Source organism: Coenobita brevimanus, chromosome 70 (genome assembly GCF_032717465.1).
Source record: "Coenobita brevimanus isolate Jiangsu-jjx chromosome 70, ASM3271746v2, whole genome shotgun sequence".
NCBI classification, from domain to species: Eukaryota; Metazoa; Arthropoda; class Malacostraca; order Decapoda; family Coenobitidae; genus Coenobita; species Coenobita brevimanus.
The window spans coordinates 55,312,343-55,330,110 of NC_137023.1; positions in this window are offsets into that span (position 1 = coordinate 55,312,343).

The window sequence follows — 17,768 nt, forward strand, 5'->3', positions numbered from 1 at the left end:
AGATAGAAGAGAACCACGTACCCTCCCCACCAAGGGTCGTCACCACACGGCCAAAAGCAGTCACGGGGCCACGCCATTTGCATACACACACACACACACACACACACACACACACACACACACACACACACACACACATGCAAACAGATACATACTGATTTATTATACTACTATTCTGCTATATATAAGTTCTGTTTAATTTAGCTGAATGGCTGCTTACTAATCATTTTACCGATTATTATTATTATTATTATTATTATTATCATCATCATTATTATTATTACTAGTATTATTATATTACCTACTACTACTACTACTACTACTACTGTTATCATTATTATTATTATTATCATTACTATTATTCACCTCATACTGACACACCCCATAAACACAATCGTCAGCCTATAATTATTCAGAAAGGTAAAGGTCACACCCAGCTTTCTCCACTCTGACCTATTGGTTGTTAGTGCAGTGTAGCCCATCACAGGTCACGGTATTTACGGATTCATCCCTCACTCTGCTTCTCTGCTCAACTCTTCCTCTCACTCCATCTCTGTGTGTGTCGTAACTGGGTTGGCACGCACACTGGCATACTATTATTTTATCTATCTATCTACTGCATTTATCTATCCTTGTTCACATCCTGTTCTCTCATCCTAAGCCTCTTTACTCTGTCACTGCTACTTCTCTGTCTATCTATCTATCAATCTATCTAACCATCTATCTACCTATCCATCTATCTATCTATCGTTTTTCACATCCTGTCTTCTCATCCTAAGCCTCATTATTTTGTTCGTGTCCCATTCTCTGTCTACCTATCGATCTATCTACCTGTCCATCTAACCATCTATCTGTCTGTCTATCCATCTTAGAGATCTACCTATCTATCTATTACCCTCTTTCCATCTCTCTCTATATATATTTTTCTCTGCTTACATGTCTCCTCTCATCCCAAGCCTCATCATTCTTCTTCACTCTCTTCCCAGTAAGTAAGGCTGTCATTCTGTTTGTTGCAAGATTTACCCCGACTGTTTTTCTGTTTGTTAGTGGCTTATCGAGTGTTTGTTGCTTGTTTTCTGTCTCTCTCTTAAATGTCTGTCTTTTGTTGGATTTCCTCGTCTGTTATTTTTTACTGCATCTGAGGGGGATATTTTCTTGTGTGTGTGTGTGTGTGTGTGTGTGTGTGTGTGTGTGTGTGTGTGTGTGTGTGTGTGTGTGTGTGTGTGTGTGTGTGTGTGTGTGTGTGTGTGTGTGTGTGTGTGTGTGTGTGTGTGTGTGTGTGTGTGTGTGTGTGTGTGTGTGTGTGTGTGTGTGTGTTTTGGTACTTGGGATCTTTTTTAGTTATAAGCAAAATGAAGAAGAAAGAGAGGTAAAGAGAGTATGTAAGAAGAGGAAGGAAAAAGGGGAAGGCAAAGATTGAAGGATGAAGGAGAAGGAAGGAAGGAAGGAGTGAAGGAAAGGACCAAGAGGGAGGAAAGGATATCCACATAAAGTAGGAAATGAGTAACAGGGAGTGGAAAAGGAAGGAAGGAAGGAAGGAAGGACCGAAGAAGGAAGCAGTGGAACGAAAAAAGGGAAGGAATGTAATGGAGACTAAAGAATTGATGGAAGGAATTATGAAACGAAGCAAAGGAGGGAGAGTATAGGAGGAAAGAGGGAGAAATGAAGTAAAGGAGGAAGGGAAGGAGTGAAAAATGGAGGAGGGAAGAGGGAGGATGAATCAGGGAGAGATGGGAGGAAAGAGGAAGAGGGAGAGAAGAAGGGAGAGAGGGAGGGAGGGAGGGAGAGGAAATAGGAGGAGGTAGTGAGGCAGATAGGGAGGCATGTAAAGGAGGAATGTGTCTAGGTGTCGTGAGGTGTAAGTTTACCTGTTGTAAATCCTAGCGGCCCACACACCTTCCATGTACACTACCCTACCCTACCCTACCCTTCCCCCACTCCCCTACAGCACCCTACCCTTCCTTTCTCTCCTCCTCTGCCCTTTCCTTCTTCTTTTTAATCCCTATCCTCCCCTCCTCCACTACATTCTATCCTTTCCTTCCTCCCTGTGCTCCCTTTTCCTTCCATCCCTACCTCCTCCCGTTTCATCCTTCCTTCCTCCTCCCTACGCTCATTCCTTGCCTCTAACCTGCTCTATCCTCCTTGCTTCTCCACCTGACATTTCTCTAACTATTACTTCTCCCCCCTCTCTCCAATTCTTTCCTTCTCCTCCCCTATTTCCTCATCCTCTCCCTTCCCCGCACTCCTCTTTCTCTTTATCCTTGCCTGTTTCGCCACTTGTCGAGCTCGGGTTCAAATCAATCCTGGACTGACATATCTCTGATTTTTCATGCAAGGCTCCGTCCGTTATATGAATTTCATATATATATATATATATATATATATATATATATATATATATATTGTGACCTCTGTTATCCAAACCATCATCTTAAATTACGGTATCCCCGTCCAATCATGCATATGCATACCCAGTAACTTTTTTTCGTTTATTGTGGAAAAAAAAAAGTCTACGATATATACAGTACAAACTAAGTGTACGTAATGATAATTACATATAAGATGCATTAGCTTCAAATTACACCAGGTGAGTTCTTTTTATAAATCTTCTTAAGATATTCCTCCTACTATGTTACATTCGTGTCATCCCCGATCAACCCGATTTCCTTGTAAGTGTTCATCGTTCGTCCGTTTCTTTCTGGATTCCTTTTCACCCTGATTTATGCTCCCTCCTGTGCCCTCCCTCCTTCCGTCAGTTTCTCTCAGGATGGCAGCTTCTTTTTTTTTTTAATTAGTTATCAATCTATTTTTTTAGTTCTTCCTTTTCTGCTCTACCTCCCTTTTGGTCCCTCCACTTTCCGCTCTTCCTCCTGTTCCTCTTTTTCTAGTTCTCTCCCATTCCCTTTCATTCTTCAAGTTCTCTCCTTAGCCCTGTTTTTCTTCCATTCCATCTCTTTCTCACTTTTAAATTCTCTCCCACTATTATGCATGCTAACTCTCTCTCTCTCTCTCTCTCTCTCTCTCTCTCTCTCTCTCTCTTCCTCCTACGAATTCTCTTATCATTCATCTCTCCTTATCTACAATCCTTATCCCCATGCCATCTTTTCCTTCCTCTCCTCCGGCTTTCCTCCATTACTATCCCCTATCTCCTCTTCATAAAACTTCACTCCATCCCTCTCCTCTCTTTCCCCCCCTCTTCAAATTTTCCCTCCCTCCCCCTTTCTTCCCTCCCTTCCCTATCCTTCATCTCTTCTCCCTGAAAAAGTTCTCTCCGGTCCCTCCACCGATCTCTTCCCTCCATCTAAAAATTCCCCACATCCATATCTACCTTCCCTTTCTCCTTAAAAAGTTCTCTCCATCTCTACACTACCCCCTTCCCTCCCACAATGCCCACCCTCTCTCTCCTTCTCTCCATCCCTACTCCCCCCCTTCCCTCCTTCCATCCCCATCATATCTTCCCTCCATCCCTACTCCCTCTCCCCATCCCTCTCTCCCTACTCCCATCTCCCCCTCCCTCCCTCCACTCCTCTTCCCTTCCCTCCATCCCTACCTTCCTCCCCTCCCGCCTCTAAAAATTCCCTCCATCTCTCCCTGCCTGCCTCCCCGGCCATTCCTCGAGTCTGTGCCTCTCCTCTCACTTGACACCTGAACGATTTGTGCTTCACCCCCACCTGACCCCATCGCTCAGCCTACGGAGGGAGGGGGAGAGAAGGGCGGAGGGAGGAAAGGAGGGAGGGGGGAGAGAAGAATGGAGGGAAGAAAAGGGGACAGGAGGGGAGGGAATGTAAGGAGGAGGAGGAAGAAGAGACTCTGAGGAGGCAGAAGGGAATGTGAGGAGGAGGGAGAGAAGGATGGGCAAAATGTGAAAAGGGCAGCGGAAGGATGGAGTACAAAGGAATGCAAACAAGCTAGTGCTTTTGTGGCTGTTTGGTACTGGGAAGGTTATAACAAACAAAACTATCAGATAATATTCTTTAGGAAGGAAGAGGGAGAGCTGGAGGGATGAGGAGGAGAGAGAAGGAAGGAAGACAGGTGAGAGAAGAGGAAAGAATGGAAGAAAAGAGGAGGAGGATAGAAGCGTAGAAAGGAAGCGAAGGAAATAGGAAAGAAGGGAAAGAGAAGGGTAGAGAGGGAATGTTGGAGGGGGAGAGAAGGAAGGAAGAAAGAGGGGAAGGGGAGGAGAGAAGGAAGGAAGGAAGGAAGGTGGGGGGAAAGAGAATGAAAGAGAGAATGACAGGTGGAGGGGTGGCAAGGTTGAAATGGAAACTGGAGAAGAAAGAAAAATGTTAGGGAACTAAGGAGAACACGAGAATGAGATGAGGGAAAGGAAGGAAAAATAACATAATGAATAAAGGAGAGGAAAGGAAGACAAGATGGCAAGGAAGGTTAGAAACAAGAAGAGACTGAAAACGTAAAGAAAGGAAGAAGAGATGAGGAAGCAAACAAGAGAGTAAGAGAAGAGGAAAGAAAATGAGGAAGAAGGTAAATAACATCGAAGTGGAATAAGACAGAAATGAACAGGAAAGAGGAGAGGAAAATAGAGTGAGAGACAGACTGAAAATAATAGTAAGATGAAGAAAAAAAAATTGACAGAATGAAAGGGAGAAAATGATGTGGGATGAGAAAGAAAAGGATTGGGAAGGAGGAGGGATGGAAGGAGAGACGAAATAAAAAGGGAGACTGAGTGAAAGACGAGACACAAGATGACGAGGGGGACACTGAGAAATATAAAACGCTGAATAAGAGGAGAACTGTAGGAGGGAGGAAGAAAAAGAGAACGGAGTAGGAAGAAAGGAGGAGGATAAAGAGCGTAGGGCAGGAAGAAAGAAACGAAGGCTGAAGACACGAAGAGCGATAAAGATGGAATGGAGGAAGCCAACACAAGAATTTCTCAAATGAATATTATCGGTAGATCATTTCCTCTCTACTTTTCCCCTCAGTGATAGTTAACAAAAATAGATTAAAATTAGGTGTGGCTATTATACGTATGACAGTAATTAGGAAAATGGGGCAGGTAATTCCAAAACCCATGAATACCAACCCTTTTTTAACCCCTTCAGCCCCACGACGCCATTTTTAATCCCGTTCTTAAATCTAATGAGCGATTTTATTTACACTAAGGCGCATATTATCGTAAATTGAGGAAGCTCCCTAACACCTTTTCCTAAGCGATTTATTTTGCTTATTACACGTTACTGCCCTCCTCTGTGTTACCTAAATCCTAATATCGCCATACTCTGCATAAGTGACGTACAGAAGGATATTAACCAGCCATACTCAAAAACAAATCGCTAAGGAAGAGGTGTTAGGGAGCCGCCTTAATCGACGAGAATACGTGCCTAGGAGATGTTTACTAAGGCTGCTTTAACAGATATATATATTTTTTTAATTTGTTTTTCCTTCCTGTATTCATCTTCTGTAAAAAAAATAAATAAATAAATATTAAAAAAAAACTAACTCCTCCAATTCCAAATGTCTCCCTAAATCAAAATAAAATTGACTGAAGAGGGCACGAATGAAATATACAAAGATGTCCTCGCACTGAAGGGGTGAAGGCAATTCTGGATACGCCCCTCTGATACGCGAACAGACAGACTGACAGACGGACAGACGAAAGCGTAGCGTGTGGGAGGAGGGGGCAGGGGTGGGGGGGTTAATGAGATACAGAGAGAGAGAGAAGGGCAGGGTGAAGGGTGTAAGCGGCTGTATGTACCGAGTGGGGGTTGGAGGTGAGGAGGGTTGAGGAAGTGGGGTTGGACGGGGCTATAGGGGGTTGAATTTGAGGAGGAGGAGTAAGGGGTCCTGTAGGGGTGGGGGGTTGGTTGAGAAGGGGGGCTGAGGAAGGACTGAATACTTGAGGTGGGGGTTGAGAGGGGGTTGTGTGCATATGAGTGGGGGGGGGGAATTCAGAAAGAGATCAATGGGCATATAATGAGGTGAAGGTTGATGTGTGTACATAGAGTCTCCCTCCCTCTCTCTCCCTGTGTGTGTGTGTGTGTGTGTGTGTGTGTGTGTGTGTGTGTGTGTGTGTGTGTGTGTGTGTGTGTGTGTGTGTGTGTGCACCTTACTACATATCCTGACATTTCATAATTTTCATTTTTTCTCCCTCTTTCTCAACATACTTCTATCCATACACCATCACCCTTATGACTTTCCAGCTTCTACTAACATCCCTCTTTCTCCCCTCAGTCTCTGTATATCCTTGAGGGATTGAGGAGGGAAACAGGCAGAGGGGGATGAGAGGGGGTAAAAGACACTCACAAAAAAAAAAGGTGCCTAAACATCTCTGAGCATCTTCTCACATGACTCAAAGAACGAAGCCTCTACAAATTTTCCTCTGAATCTGGAAATATAAGAAATCGTCGTATTCTGAGACGTAAAAACCATACTGACCTAACTCCACACGCCATTATATAGAACATTAACAGATCACCTCCTAAGGGCAAAGGTCAGAGTGTTCATTTAGGATTTCCGATGTACCCTTGTTTTCACTAATTAATTCTGACAGGTGCAGAAAAGCCAAAAAAAGAAAGAAAAAGTCTCCTAATTTTTCCGTCTCTATATTCTGAAAACGTGGATGAAATTTTAACATATTCTCCACTGACTTCTTACTAATGTGTATGCTTGTTATTCCTAGTGATATCACATAAAGATGGAGTTTGGTTTAATATATATTTTTACAATTCCTACGTGTAAAGTGGGGTTGGTGGAGGATTAGTGCCCCTCCCTGTAAAACAATTAACTCTAAGCCCTTGGCCACCTCGTTTGGGATACATGGCGTCTGGCAATGAATGAATGAATGATTTACAATTCAAATTTCGAAAATTTTGCCTAAAGAAAAAGTGAAAAACAAAGACGCTTATAAGGAAACTGTCGATCACTTGGTTAAAGGATATTCTTATTTTTTTACTTATTTATTCATTCATTTATTTTATTTATTCATTTACTTACTTATTTTTGCCAATTGTACAAGGTGAATTAGACAGGTAGGAGGGGAGGGGGGCTTGAGGAGGTGGAGTCACACAGCCTCTCTGTTTATCGCGGCAAACACAGTGGGCCAACACGGGTCAACATTCCAAACAGTAACCACACACACTGTAAACATTAGCCAAACACGCCACTCAAACACACACACACACACACGCACACACACACACACACACACACACACACACACACACACGCACACACACACACACACACACACACACTCCGTTACAGTGGATTTCGTTTCACTGTGATTGATCCCTGCCTTGCCTTTCTCCTGCCAGCTCTTTTAAAATCTCTCTCTCTCTCTCTCTCTCTCTCTCTCTCTCTCATTAGTTTCTTCCATGATTTTCGATTTTTTTTTTCTGGCTGCCTGTTTTTCTACCATAATTTTTTATTTTCTTATCTTTTCTACCATGATTTTTTCTACCATGATTTTTTTATTTCTTCTACCATGATTTTTTTATTTCTTCTACCATGATTTTTTTATTTCTTCTACCATGATTTTTTTATTTCTTCTACCATGATTTTTTTTCGAACTTTTTCTACCACGATTTTTTACTTTTCTACCACGATTTTTGTCTTATTTTTTTCTACCATGATTTTTTTTTCTAAAATGCTTTTTTTAATTTTTTTCTTCCATACTTTTTCTCATCTTATTTTTTCTACCATGATTTTTCGACATTTTTTCCTCTTCCTTTTTCTACCATTATTTTTCTATCATTTTCTTTTTACCATATTTTCTGTTATGATTTTCGATCCATTTCTTTTTTAACATTTTTAAATTTTTCCGAAATTAAATTTTCCTTATCGTATAAATGTTTTTTTTTTCTCTCTCCCTCTCTCGTCTTCTCCTATTCTGTGCCCTTTCTCTGTACTGTTTGACATTCGCCACCATTTTCATTTTGTATCTTATAATAATATCTTTTTATTCCTCTTCTAAAGTGTCTTGTTAATCTCATCATAATTACTGATCCTTCTCGTAAAATATCCTTCACAAGTTTTTCCTTCATTTTTGGTTGCTTTATTTATTTGGCCAATTATTCTTGCTAATATTCGGTATCTGTTATCTTTTCTCATCTCTCCCCCATTAATACATTTTTCTCAGCCTATTCAAGTTCTCGAGCAGAAAGAGTTAAACTTGGCTTACCTGGCCTCTCTTTCCCTTCAGGTATCATCCCGTTGCTTTTAAGTTCCCTAAACACACGTTGCTGTCACTCTGTTTCCCTTACACCGCCTTCCTGCCTTCTCCTTCTCTCTTATCTCACTCCCATCCGCACCACGCCACCCTCCCTTATCTCTCACCTCAATCACCTCACCTCACATCCTCACCTCACCCTTACCTACGTCACCTTTCTCTCATTCATCCTCTCTCAGTCGTCTTTTCTCCCCATCCTTTAACTCACTCTACCTCAGTTACCCTTTCTCTCGCCCATCATTTCTTCTTCCTTTCATTCCTCCTCTCATCTCATTATCCCACTTCATCTTTTCTTTCATGCATCCTTCTCTCTTACCTCTCTGTTCTTCTCTCCTCAAGCGTCTCCTGCTCCTCTCCTTCCTCCTCGCTTCTCTCTTGCTCCAGTTTTCACTCATTATACTGTCCTTCCTTTTTCCTCCTTATCTATTCACTTTTTTGTTCAACAGCCCTTATTTGTCTGTCACTTTTTCCTTCCATCTTTTCTTTCACTCTACCCTTCCCCCTTCTCCTCTTTTCCTTTCATATCCCCACACTATTTCTTCCTCCCAGCTAACCCCCTCTTTTCCCATATCCTCTCCACCCCTCCGTTCCCTCTTCCCTTCACCTTTCCCTCCCCACCCACCCTCTACCCAGCACCCATTTCCAACCCTTTCTTTCTTTCAACCTCTCCCCACCATCCATTCGTTTATCTTTCACTCTCCCCTCCCCTCCACAACCCCCCTCTTTCCCTCCCCCTTCCCTCCCTCCCCCCCTCCCTCCCCCTCCCCTTCTCCTGCCTATCTAGCGTCAATCAGAGGTGAGGGGCCGTGTTTCCAGAGGGGGAGGGGGGAAAGGGGGAAGGGGAGGGGGGCAGTGACATCGGCTCTCTTTACCTGTCGGGGGGTTGTGTGTGGCCTCAAAGTGGGGGAGGGGAAGGGGAGGCGGAGGGAGGAGGGGCAGAGGGAAGGAGAAGAGGAGGGGTAGAGGGAGGGGGAAACGAGAGATGGAAAGGGAGAAAGAGGAGGGGAACTGTATGTAAGAAAAAAGGAAGAGGAGGAGGAACACAAAGTAGCATAAAACGGAAGCAAACACAAACAGATCTGCCTTTTGTGGCTGTTTAGTATAGGGAAGATTACAACTAACAAAAATCATTCTATCAGTTAAGGACAAGGAGAGAAAAGCAAGATTGAAAGAGAAAGGAAGGAGGGAAGTTGAGGAAGAGGAGAAGAAAGGATGATAAACGGGAAAAGAAAAATCACGGGGACAGACAAGAACTGGACAAAAAGAGCAACAGGAAGGATACAAGGGAAATAGAAAGGAAGACAGAGGGAAGGTAAAGTGAGAGGATAAGAGAAGGACGAAAGGTGAAAGGATGAGTCAGGGATGGACTGGGAAGTGGAGGAGAGAGGAAGAGAGAATGTATCAGAAGGCAGGATACGTGTGGAAAAGAGAAGTGACGGAAAAGAGAAGGGGGGCAAAATAGGGGAGAAGGACACCCCCCCCCCGAAAAAAAAAAAAAAGAGGAGAGAGACAAGGAAGCCAGAAGAAGGAGGTAGTATTTGAAGGAGACGGGAAAAAGTCACTGAGGGAAAGAGAGGAAAGAAGGAAGATCGAAGGAATGTGACATGAAAGGGTACTGAGAAGGAACGTGAAGAGGAATTGGAAAAACAGAAGCAGAAGAAAGTAAGGGAAAAAAGGGAGGAAGGAGAGAGAGAGAGAGAGAGAGAGAGAGAGAGAGAGAGAGAGAGAGAGAGAGAGAGAGAGAGAGAGAGAGAGAGAGAGAGAGAGAGAGAGAGAATCATACACCCATTACTAAAAAAAAAAAGAATGTTACCTATTTACCTTTATGAAGACGAAGACAAGACACCAGAGCCATCGTTGACTCCTGGGGGAAGAACAAAATGAATCAGTTACTATTTATTAAAGCATAAAAAAAAGGCCTGTTATTATTTAGTAAAGCAGGAAGTAACGGTAAGGATCAAAGGCCTCATATTAACATCACATCAAGGAAGCTAATTTGCATACGAATAAAGCAATTAGTGAGTAATAAGGTCAGGTGGAATGTGCAATTAAAATCTCTCTCTCTCTCTCTCTCTCTCTCTCTCTCTCGTACCCCCCCTGGTACTTCTACGTGGGAGGAAGCAAGACAGGACAAACCCCACAAGGAAGCTAAGGTAAGGTCAGGTTAGAACAGGTTAGCTTAAGTTAGGATGTTAGGTTAGGTTGGGTTGGCTTGAGTTAGGTTAGATTTGATGTGGTCAGGTCAGGTAAGGTCAAGTTAGAGTACTTTAGGTTTGGGTGGGTTAGATTATATTAGGTTAAGCCACACACACACACACACACACACACACACACACACACACACACACACACACACACACACACTTTCTCTCCCTTATCTGTGCATCTATCTGTCTATCTATGCCACATTGCTGTCTGGTCCTCTTAAAACACTCCTCTTTCCTCTTATCTCACCTTTCTCTCCCTTCCCTGTCGACTCTCTCCTTCTCCCTAATTATCTCTTACATCTGTTTTCCTTTATTTCATTTTCCTCACTTGTCTGTCTCCTTTTCTCTCTCTTCTTTCTTACTTTCTTCCCTTTTGACTTCATTCTTTTCTAACAACTTTCCCTCTCTTCCTCCTTTCTCCTGTCTCTTCACTTTCCTTCTACTTATCTCCTTCCTTCTTCTTTCTTGGCATCTTTCCCGTTTTCTCTTTCCTCCTCCATCTTGCCTCCCTCTTCTCATATCCCTTACCATCTCTGTCCCTTCGTTCCTCTCTCCTCTCTACTTCCTTTCCTCTTCTCCATAGCTTTCCTCATGTGTGATTGCTCATTTTTTTTTATTTCACTTGAACATCTCGCTTCCTGTCTCACCTTTTTTCGCTTTGCCGCCCTCTTCTCATATTTCCCTTCCCACCATTTCTCGTCCTTTCCATCCTGCTTTATATTCCTCTTTCGTCTTCGTCTCGTGTCTGCCTCTTCCTCTATCCTCTCTTCTTCCCTCTTCCCCTATCCTCTCTTCCTCCCTCTTCCTCTGTCCTCTCTTCCTCCCTCTTCCTCTGTCCTCTCTTCCTCCCTCTTCCTCTGTCCTCTGTCCTCTCTTCCTCCCTCTTCCTCCCTCTTCCTCTGTCCTCTCTTCCTCCCTCTTCCTCCCTCTTCCTCTGTCCTCTCTTCCTCCCTCTTCCTCTGTCCTCTCTTCCTCCCTCTTCCTCTTCCCCTATCCTCTCTTCCTCCCTCTTCCTCTGTCCTCTGTCCTCTCTTCCTCCCTCTTCCTCTGTCCTCTCTTCCTCCCTCTTCCTTTATCCTCTCTTCTTCCCTCTTCCTTTATCCTCTCTTCCTCCCTCTTCCTCTTCATCATCTCATTTTCATACACCCTACTTAGCCTGATTCTTCACTTTCCCCCCATCTTCCCTTATATCTATGTCTCCTTTGGTTTCATTTTTTTCCTTCTATTTCTTAACCCCATTCAGCTCAGTGACTTTTTTTTTTTTTACTTCTTGCATCTCAAATTTCTCCTCAAAGCTGATTTTTCGAACCAAGAGGCTAAACTAATCTGAATAAATTCGTCTGAAGGGAAGAGGGATAAAGCTGAAAAAAGTCCTCGGCCTGAAGGGGTTAACTTCTTTTAATAAGCCTGATTCCTACATATTTTTCTTTTTCTTTACTGGTTTCATTCCTCATCATAATTTCCGTGTGTGTGTGTGTGTGTGTGTGTGTGTGTGTGTGTGTGTGTGTGTGTGTGTGTGTGTGTGTGTGTGTGTGTGTGTGTGTGTGTGTGTGTGTGTGTGTGTGTGTGTGTGTGTGTGTGTGTGTGAGAGAGAGAGAGAGAGAGAGAGAGAGAGAGAGAGAGAGAGAGAGAGAGAGAGAGAGAGAGAGAGAGAGAGAGAGGGAGGCTAAAGGTGATGATGGGGGAGATAGGGAGACATTGACGGGGTGAGATGAGACATAATGAGAGTTAGGTAGGCACGCCGACTAGGGAGATGAAGAGGGGGTGAAAGGGTGAAAGAGGGAAGGGGGTGTAATGAGGAAAGGAGGAATTGGAGGGTTAGAGGGTGACAGAAGGGGTGACAGGACCGGGTGACAGGAAAAGGTGAAAGGAAAGGGTGAAAGGAATGGGATGAGGGGAAGGGGTGAAGAAGGAAGGTGCGGGGGATGAAGGGGGTGAAAGGGTTGGGATGAGTGTAGAATAGGGAAGGGGTGAAGGGTGTGAAATGGGGGAGGAATAGGGAAATGGGGATGGGAGGTGAGAAAGGCGTACATAGTTAATAGGAAGTAATGGCAATAGGATCCAGCCCAAAGTGATTTATTATCTGTTAAAAAACAAAAAGAAAACGCTAACTCAAAGATTTCACCAAGGAGTAGAAGAAAAACACACAAATCATGAAGGCTCTCCCCCACCCACCGGTAAAAGCTGGCATGAAAAAGACAGAAAAAACAACACCCAAAATAGAAAAAAAGGGTGGAGGATGAAGAGGAAATAGGAAAGGAGGTAAACTGGGTGCTAAGAATGGGTCAAATGAAGAGAGAAGAGTGAGGAAGGTGAAGAGGAAATAGGGAAGGAGGTAAAGTCGGTGCTATGGAAGGGACAAATGAAGACAGAAGAGGAGGAAGGTGAAGGGGTGAAAAGGTGGGGATGGTGTAGAAGGTGAAAAGGGGTGAAGGAAGGAATAGGAAGGGAGGTGAAGACTGGAGGCGATTTTCTCAGACGATTTCATTGAGCTGAGTAGAAATCCCACGCTGTCTAGAGGTTAAACCCTGTCCTCATCTTTCCCATCCCCACCCTCCCCATCCCTACCCTTCCCTTTACTCTCCATCATCCCTACCCTTTCCTTGACCCTCTCCATTCCTACCCATCCCTTTACCCACATCATTCTTACCCTTTCCTCAGTCTGTCCCTACCTTTTCCATGACCCTTCCCATCTCTATACTCCTCCCTTTACCTTCCCTATCCTCACTATCCTTTACCCACCCCATCCCCCCTTTTACCCCTCCCATCCTCACCTTTCCCGTTACCTTTCCCATCCTCACTCTCCATCTCACCTCCTAATCTCCTCTCCAACAATCCCAAGCCACAAGAGAGAGATTAGGGAAACAAATGAACCTTTCTCTCACTGCTTTCTCTAATCTTACATGTCTTCTCCAACCGTTCTCTCTCTCTCTCTCTCTCTCTCTCTCTCTTTATCTGGGACACAGCCTACTCAAGCCTAGGCCTACACGAGCCTATAAAAGGGTGGTGAATGGGGGCACTAATGGCACGTTAAGTGGACCACAATGCACCTAAGGGGACGAGGAGGAGGAGGAGGAGGAGGAGGACGAGGAGAAGAAGGCCTTGTCAGAGCTGGGGATCAAAAATATTTACTCGCCCTGGACAGACATATTACTCAGGGACAATTGTAAACATGTCAGGTGTGTTATCTCGTAAAATGGTGAGGAAATCTTACACACACACACACACACACACACACACACACACACACACACACACACACCGCTCGCTGGTGCAGTGGTAACGCTCTCGCTTGCCAACTGGTGGACGGGAGTTCGCGCCTCGCTCAGGTTGCGAAAAGTTTCACTGACGAAGTGGGTGGTTACTGTCCCCCTTGAGCAAGGGGACGGGTGTGTGGGTGTGTGAAGGTCACAGCCTTGCCCTTAGATCGGACTATATGAGCTCTCAGCTCCCTTCCGGTAGGGTAAAAGCTGACGATCACGACCATCAAGTGATCCTGACCGACCCGGTGAATTACACAAACACACACTTTGATAAAATATAAATCATACTAGAAACAGTGAATTAAAATCAATCTCCTCCCATCATAAAAAAACAAAAAAAAATCACGTTCCAAGTAATATGTATAGTTAGATCAGAATGTAAAAAAAAAAATAAGTTTAAATTCAATCACCAAAACAAGCTCTGGAAACACGTATTTACCTCCCAATCACGTGTAATTAATAGACGCAAGGTAGGTAAGTGTGATGCCCTCATTAATCATCACGCTAATTACCTGGAAAAGACAGGTAATACAGGTAAGCTGAGAGGGGGATTTACCTGTGTGGGGAGAGTGAGAGAGGTAGGAGTGTAAACAGGTCACACACAAACAATTCCGTATGTGTTGTTTGGTTCACTCACTGGGCTTGTTTGTGTGCCTCTCTCTCTCTCTCTCTCTCTCTCTCTCTCTCTCTCTCTCTCTCTCTCTCTCAGGAAATCCCACAACAGGTATGCTAAACTGCCCTTGAAATTCCTTTACCACCCCTAGTTACTCACGAAAATCTGCCAGAGTTTAAGCACTTCATCAGGTGAGTGAATGGAACCATGAGTAAAAACATTAAAGTAAAAAAAAAAACTTGCCCTCACACACACACACACACACACACACACACACACACACACACACACACACACACACACCAAGAAGCAATATGATTAGGATATATACAGGTATTTGCGATGGAGGAACTGAGCTTCATGTAAACTCACGAACATAAATAATCAATCCACCTCAGTACGATGAAAAATGAGACAGTGAACCATAACTTTCAAAACAAAGCTGTGCAATCAGGCTAACTCTTCACAATGTTATGGAGGAGTTTCATAAGTGCTCGACCGAAAAGTGGATCATTATTATTGTCCGCGACTGTACAATCTGATCTCTCTTTTTTTTTACACATTTCTTTTTACGGACCAGAAGAGTGACCGACCTGAGTTACGGAGATGTGCATAGCCTTCGTGATGCACGGCTACGACACGACTATTGAAGGGAGTGGGGCAAAACGCCAGAGGACAATAAAACTTGATCATACGTCGCTGCTCAAATCGTTAAAGAACAGAAACAAGGTCCACTTACACAACACTTGGATGATATAACTCCTAAGTGCGTTCCAAGTTGCGCTCTGAAGTTTCCCACCAAGCAAGTTCTTCTCGATATATATTGGCTGGCGATAACGGATGATAAATCACTGTGGATACCCTGACCAAGAGTTCGCTAAAGGATTACTAGATCAAAGAGAATGCGAAAGGAAAAGCAGTGTATATAAGTTAAAGGTCAACTGAGGTATTATATAAGGCAAAGGTACTCAAGGTCAAAGGTCAGCATCAAGGTATACAAGGTTAAAGGTGAACATCAAGGTATACAAGAACATAGGTCAACATCAAGGTATACAAGGTCAGCATCAATGTATACGAGGTTAAACGTCAACATCAAGGTATACAAGGTCAACATCAAGGTATACAAGGTCAACATCACGGTAAACAAGGTCAACATCAAGGTATACAAGGTCAACATCAAGGTAAACAAGGTCAACATCAAGGTATACAAGGTCAAAGGTCAACATCAAGGTATACAAGGTCAAAGGTCAACATTAGGACAGAGATACCAAGAAGAACGAAAAAACGTCATCGTACTGAAGAGGTTGAAAGAAATTTACTCCCAAGCCTCTTTCTCGCGCTACGGAAGGTTCTCGGCTTTACTTCTTCCTCGAGGTGTTATGCTAAAAAAAAAAAAAAAAAAAAAAAATCCCCATCACCTATACGAGCTCCGCGCTTCAGCCCACTATTCCGATCAAGAATGAGTCGTTTGGTTAAGTTAGGTCATGTCAGGTGACGGTATTACAATTCAACAGAGAACAATATCCAGCTCCGCATCACCCGTACTTCCGCGCTTGAGTTCACTGTTACGATCAAGCAGTGGTCGGTCAGGCAAGAAAGGACGCGAGAGCAATTCAAGGTCGCAGCGGCAAAGTGAATATTGAAAGAGCTATGCTGGGTAAATACGGTGTGGAAGGAGGGTGGGATAGGGGAAAGGGGGGTGGGGAATGGGGAGATAGAGAAGAGGTGACGGAGAGGGAAGAGGAGTGAGGAAGGTGGGGGGGAGGAGGGGATGAGCAGACAAGGGGCTGAGGAAGAGGGGAAGGATGAAGATGGGAAGGAGAGAGAGGAGTAGAGGTGAAGAGGTTAGAGGAAGGAGTGGAAAGGGAAGGAAGGGGAGATGAAGAGGAGGAGGTGAGGAGATGAGAAAGAGGGGGGGGGGCAAGAGGGAATGAGGGAGGAAGGGAAGGGAGGTGTAGGGTGGAGGCGAGGAGGAAGGGGGAAGCGAAAGGAAGAGGGATGTGAGACGAAGGGAAGTGACGAAGGTAAGAGAAGGGGGAGGGAGCTGGAAGAGGGGAAGAAGGGGGAAGGGAAATGGTAAGGGGGGAGGAGGAAGAAAGATAGGCAGAGAGGAAGAAAGAGAAGGAGGTGAAAGAATGGGTGAGGCATGAAGGAGGGAGGAAAGATGGGAGAGGGGAAAAGAGGAGTAGGGAAAGCGTATAATAGGAGTGAAAGGGACATGGCAGGGAAGGGGAGAGAGGTGAAAGAAATGGGCAGAAGCAAGAGGAAGAGAGGGAAGATGTGTGAGGGGAAGGGGCGAGGAGGGGAAGTGTACAAAGGGCAGAGGGGGAAGTGTACAAAGGGGTGGGGAGGAAGTGTACAAGAGGGGGTGTACACACTTACCCCTGCACGTGAAGTACGGGCCGTCCTTGCAGTGTATGACCCCCTGTATTATTCACACTAAAACAAGCCCACATCGACACCCCCAGCGGTCGAATATCCGATACGCAATGGTTGGAAACTTTGCTCGTAAAAGAGGGGAGGATTGCAGGACACATACACATACACATACACTCACATATATACATAAACACACATACAGGACACACATACAGAGACATTCATTCATACACACATACATACACATAAATACATTCTGTCAATCTCTCCATATATTTCTATCACACAAACATATGCAAGACTCTCTCTCTCTCTCTCTCTCTCTCTCAACGGCTCCTGGTTTACCCTCATTAATCTTCCCTTCGCCTTTCATTTCACGCCCAGTCTTGACCCCCTCCGCCCCAACCCCCCCCCCAAGATCCATACTCCTTACTCGTGGCCAAAGATGTGTCCTTCCTTCTTGCTGACGTCTTGGCTATTTATTTTTATTTTTCAACTTTTCTTATTCATCTTTGGGTTCTTTTTTCTCCCTTCACTTTTCACTGAGTCTTTTTCTCCCTCTCATTTTTCTTTTCTATCCTTTTTTTTTTTTTCTTTCTTTTTTTGGCATTACTCTTCAGAAAAGTCAATAATTTTCTTGCTATTTTTCTTTCTTCCCTCCTTCCTCCATGTTCCTTATCATCATCGTTGTTTTTATCCTTTTCTACCTACAACCCTCTCTCTCTCTCTCTCTCTCTCTCTCTCTCTCTCTCTCTCTCTCTCTCTCCCCCTCTCTCTCAATAACCTGTTCCATCCTCATCCCTTTCATCCCCTGCATTCACGATCCACTCTGTGCAGACTGGCCTCATTTCGTCCTCAATGCATCCCTCTTTCAACTCCCCTCCCCTCCCCAGCCCCCTTTCAACTTCCCTCCCCTCCTCATCCCCATACCCCTCATCCTCCCCCCCCAAAAAGAAAAAAATAAATAAAATCCCCCTCTTCTTACAACCCCCCCTCCTCCATTATCCCTTCTGACCCAGTTAATTTTCTCATCTTTTCTTCTCTAGTTTCTCATTTTTTTAATCGTCTCTCCATTTTATGTTACCATCTTTTCCTTTTCTGCATTCATCGTATGTTTTTTA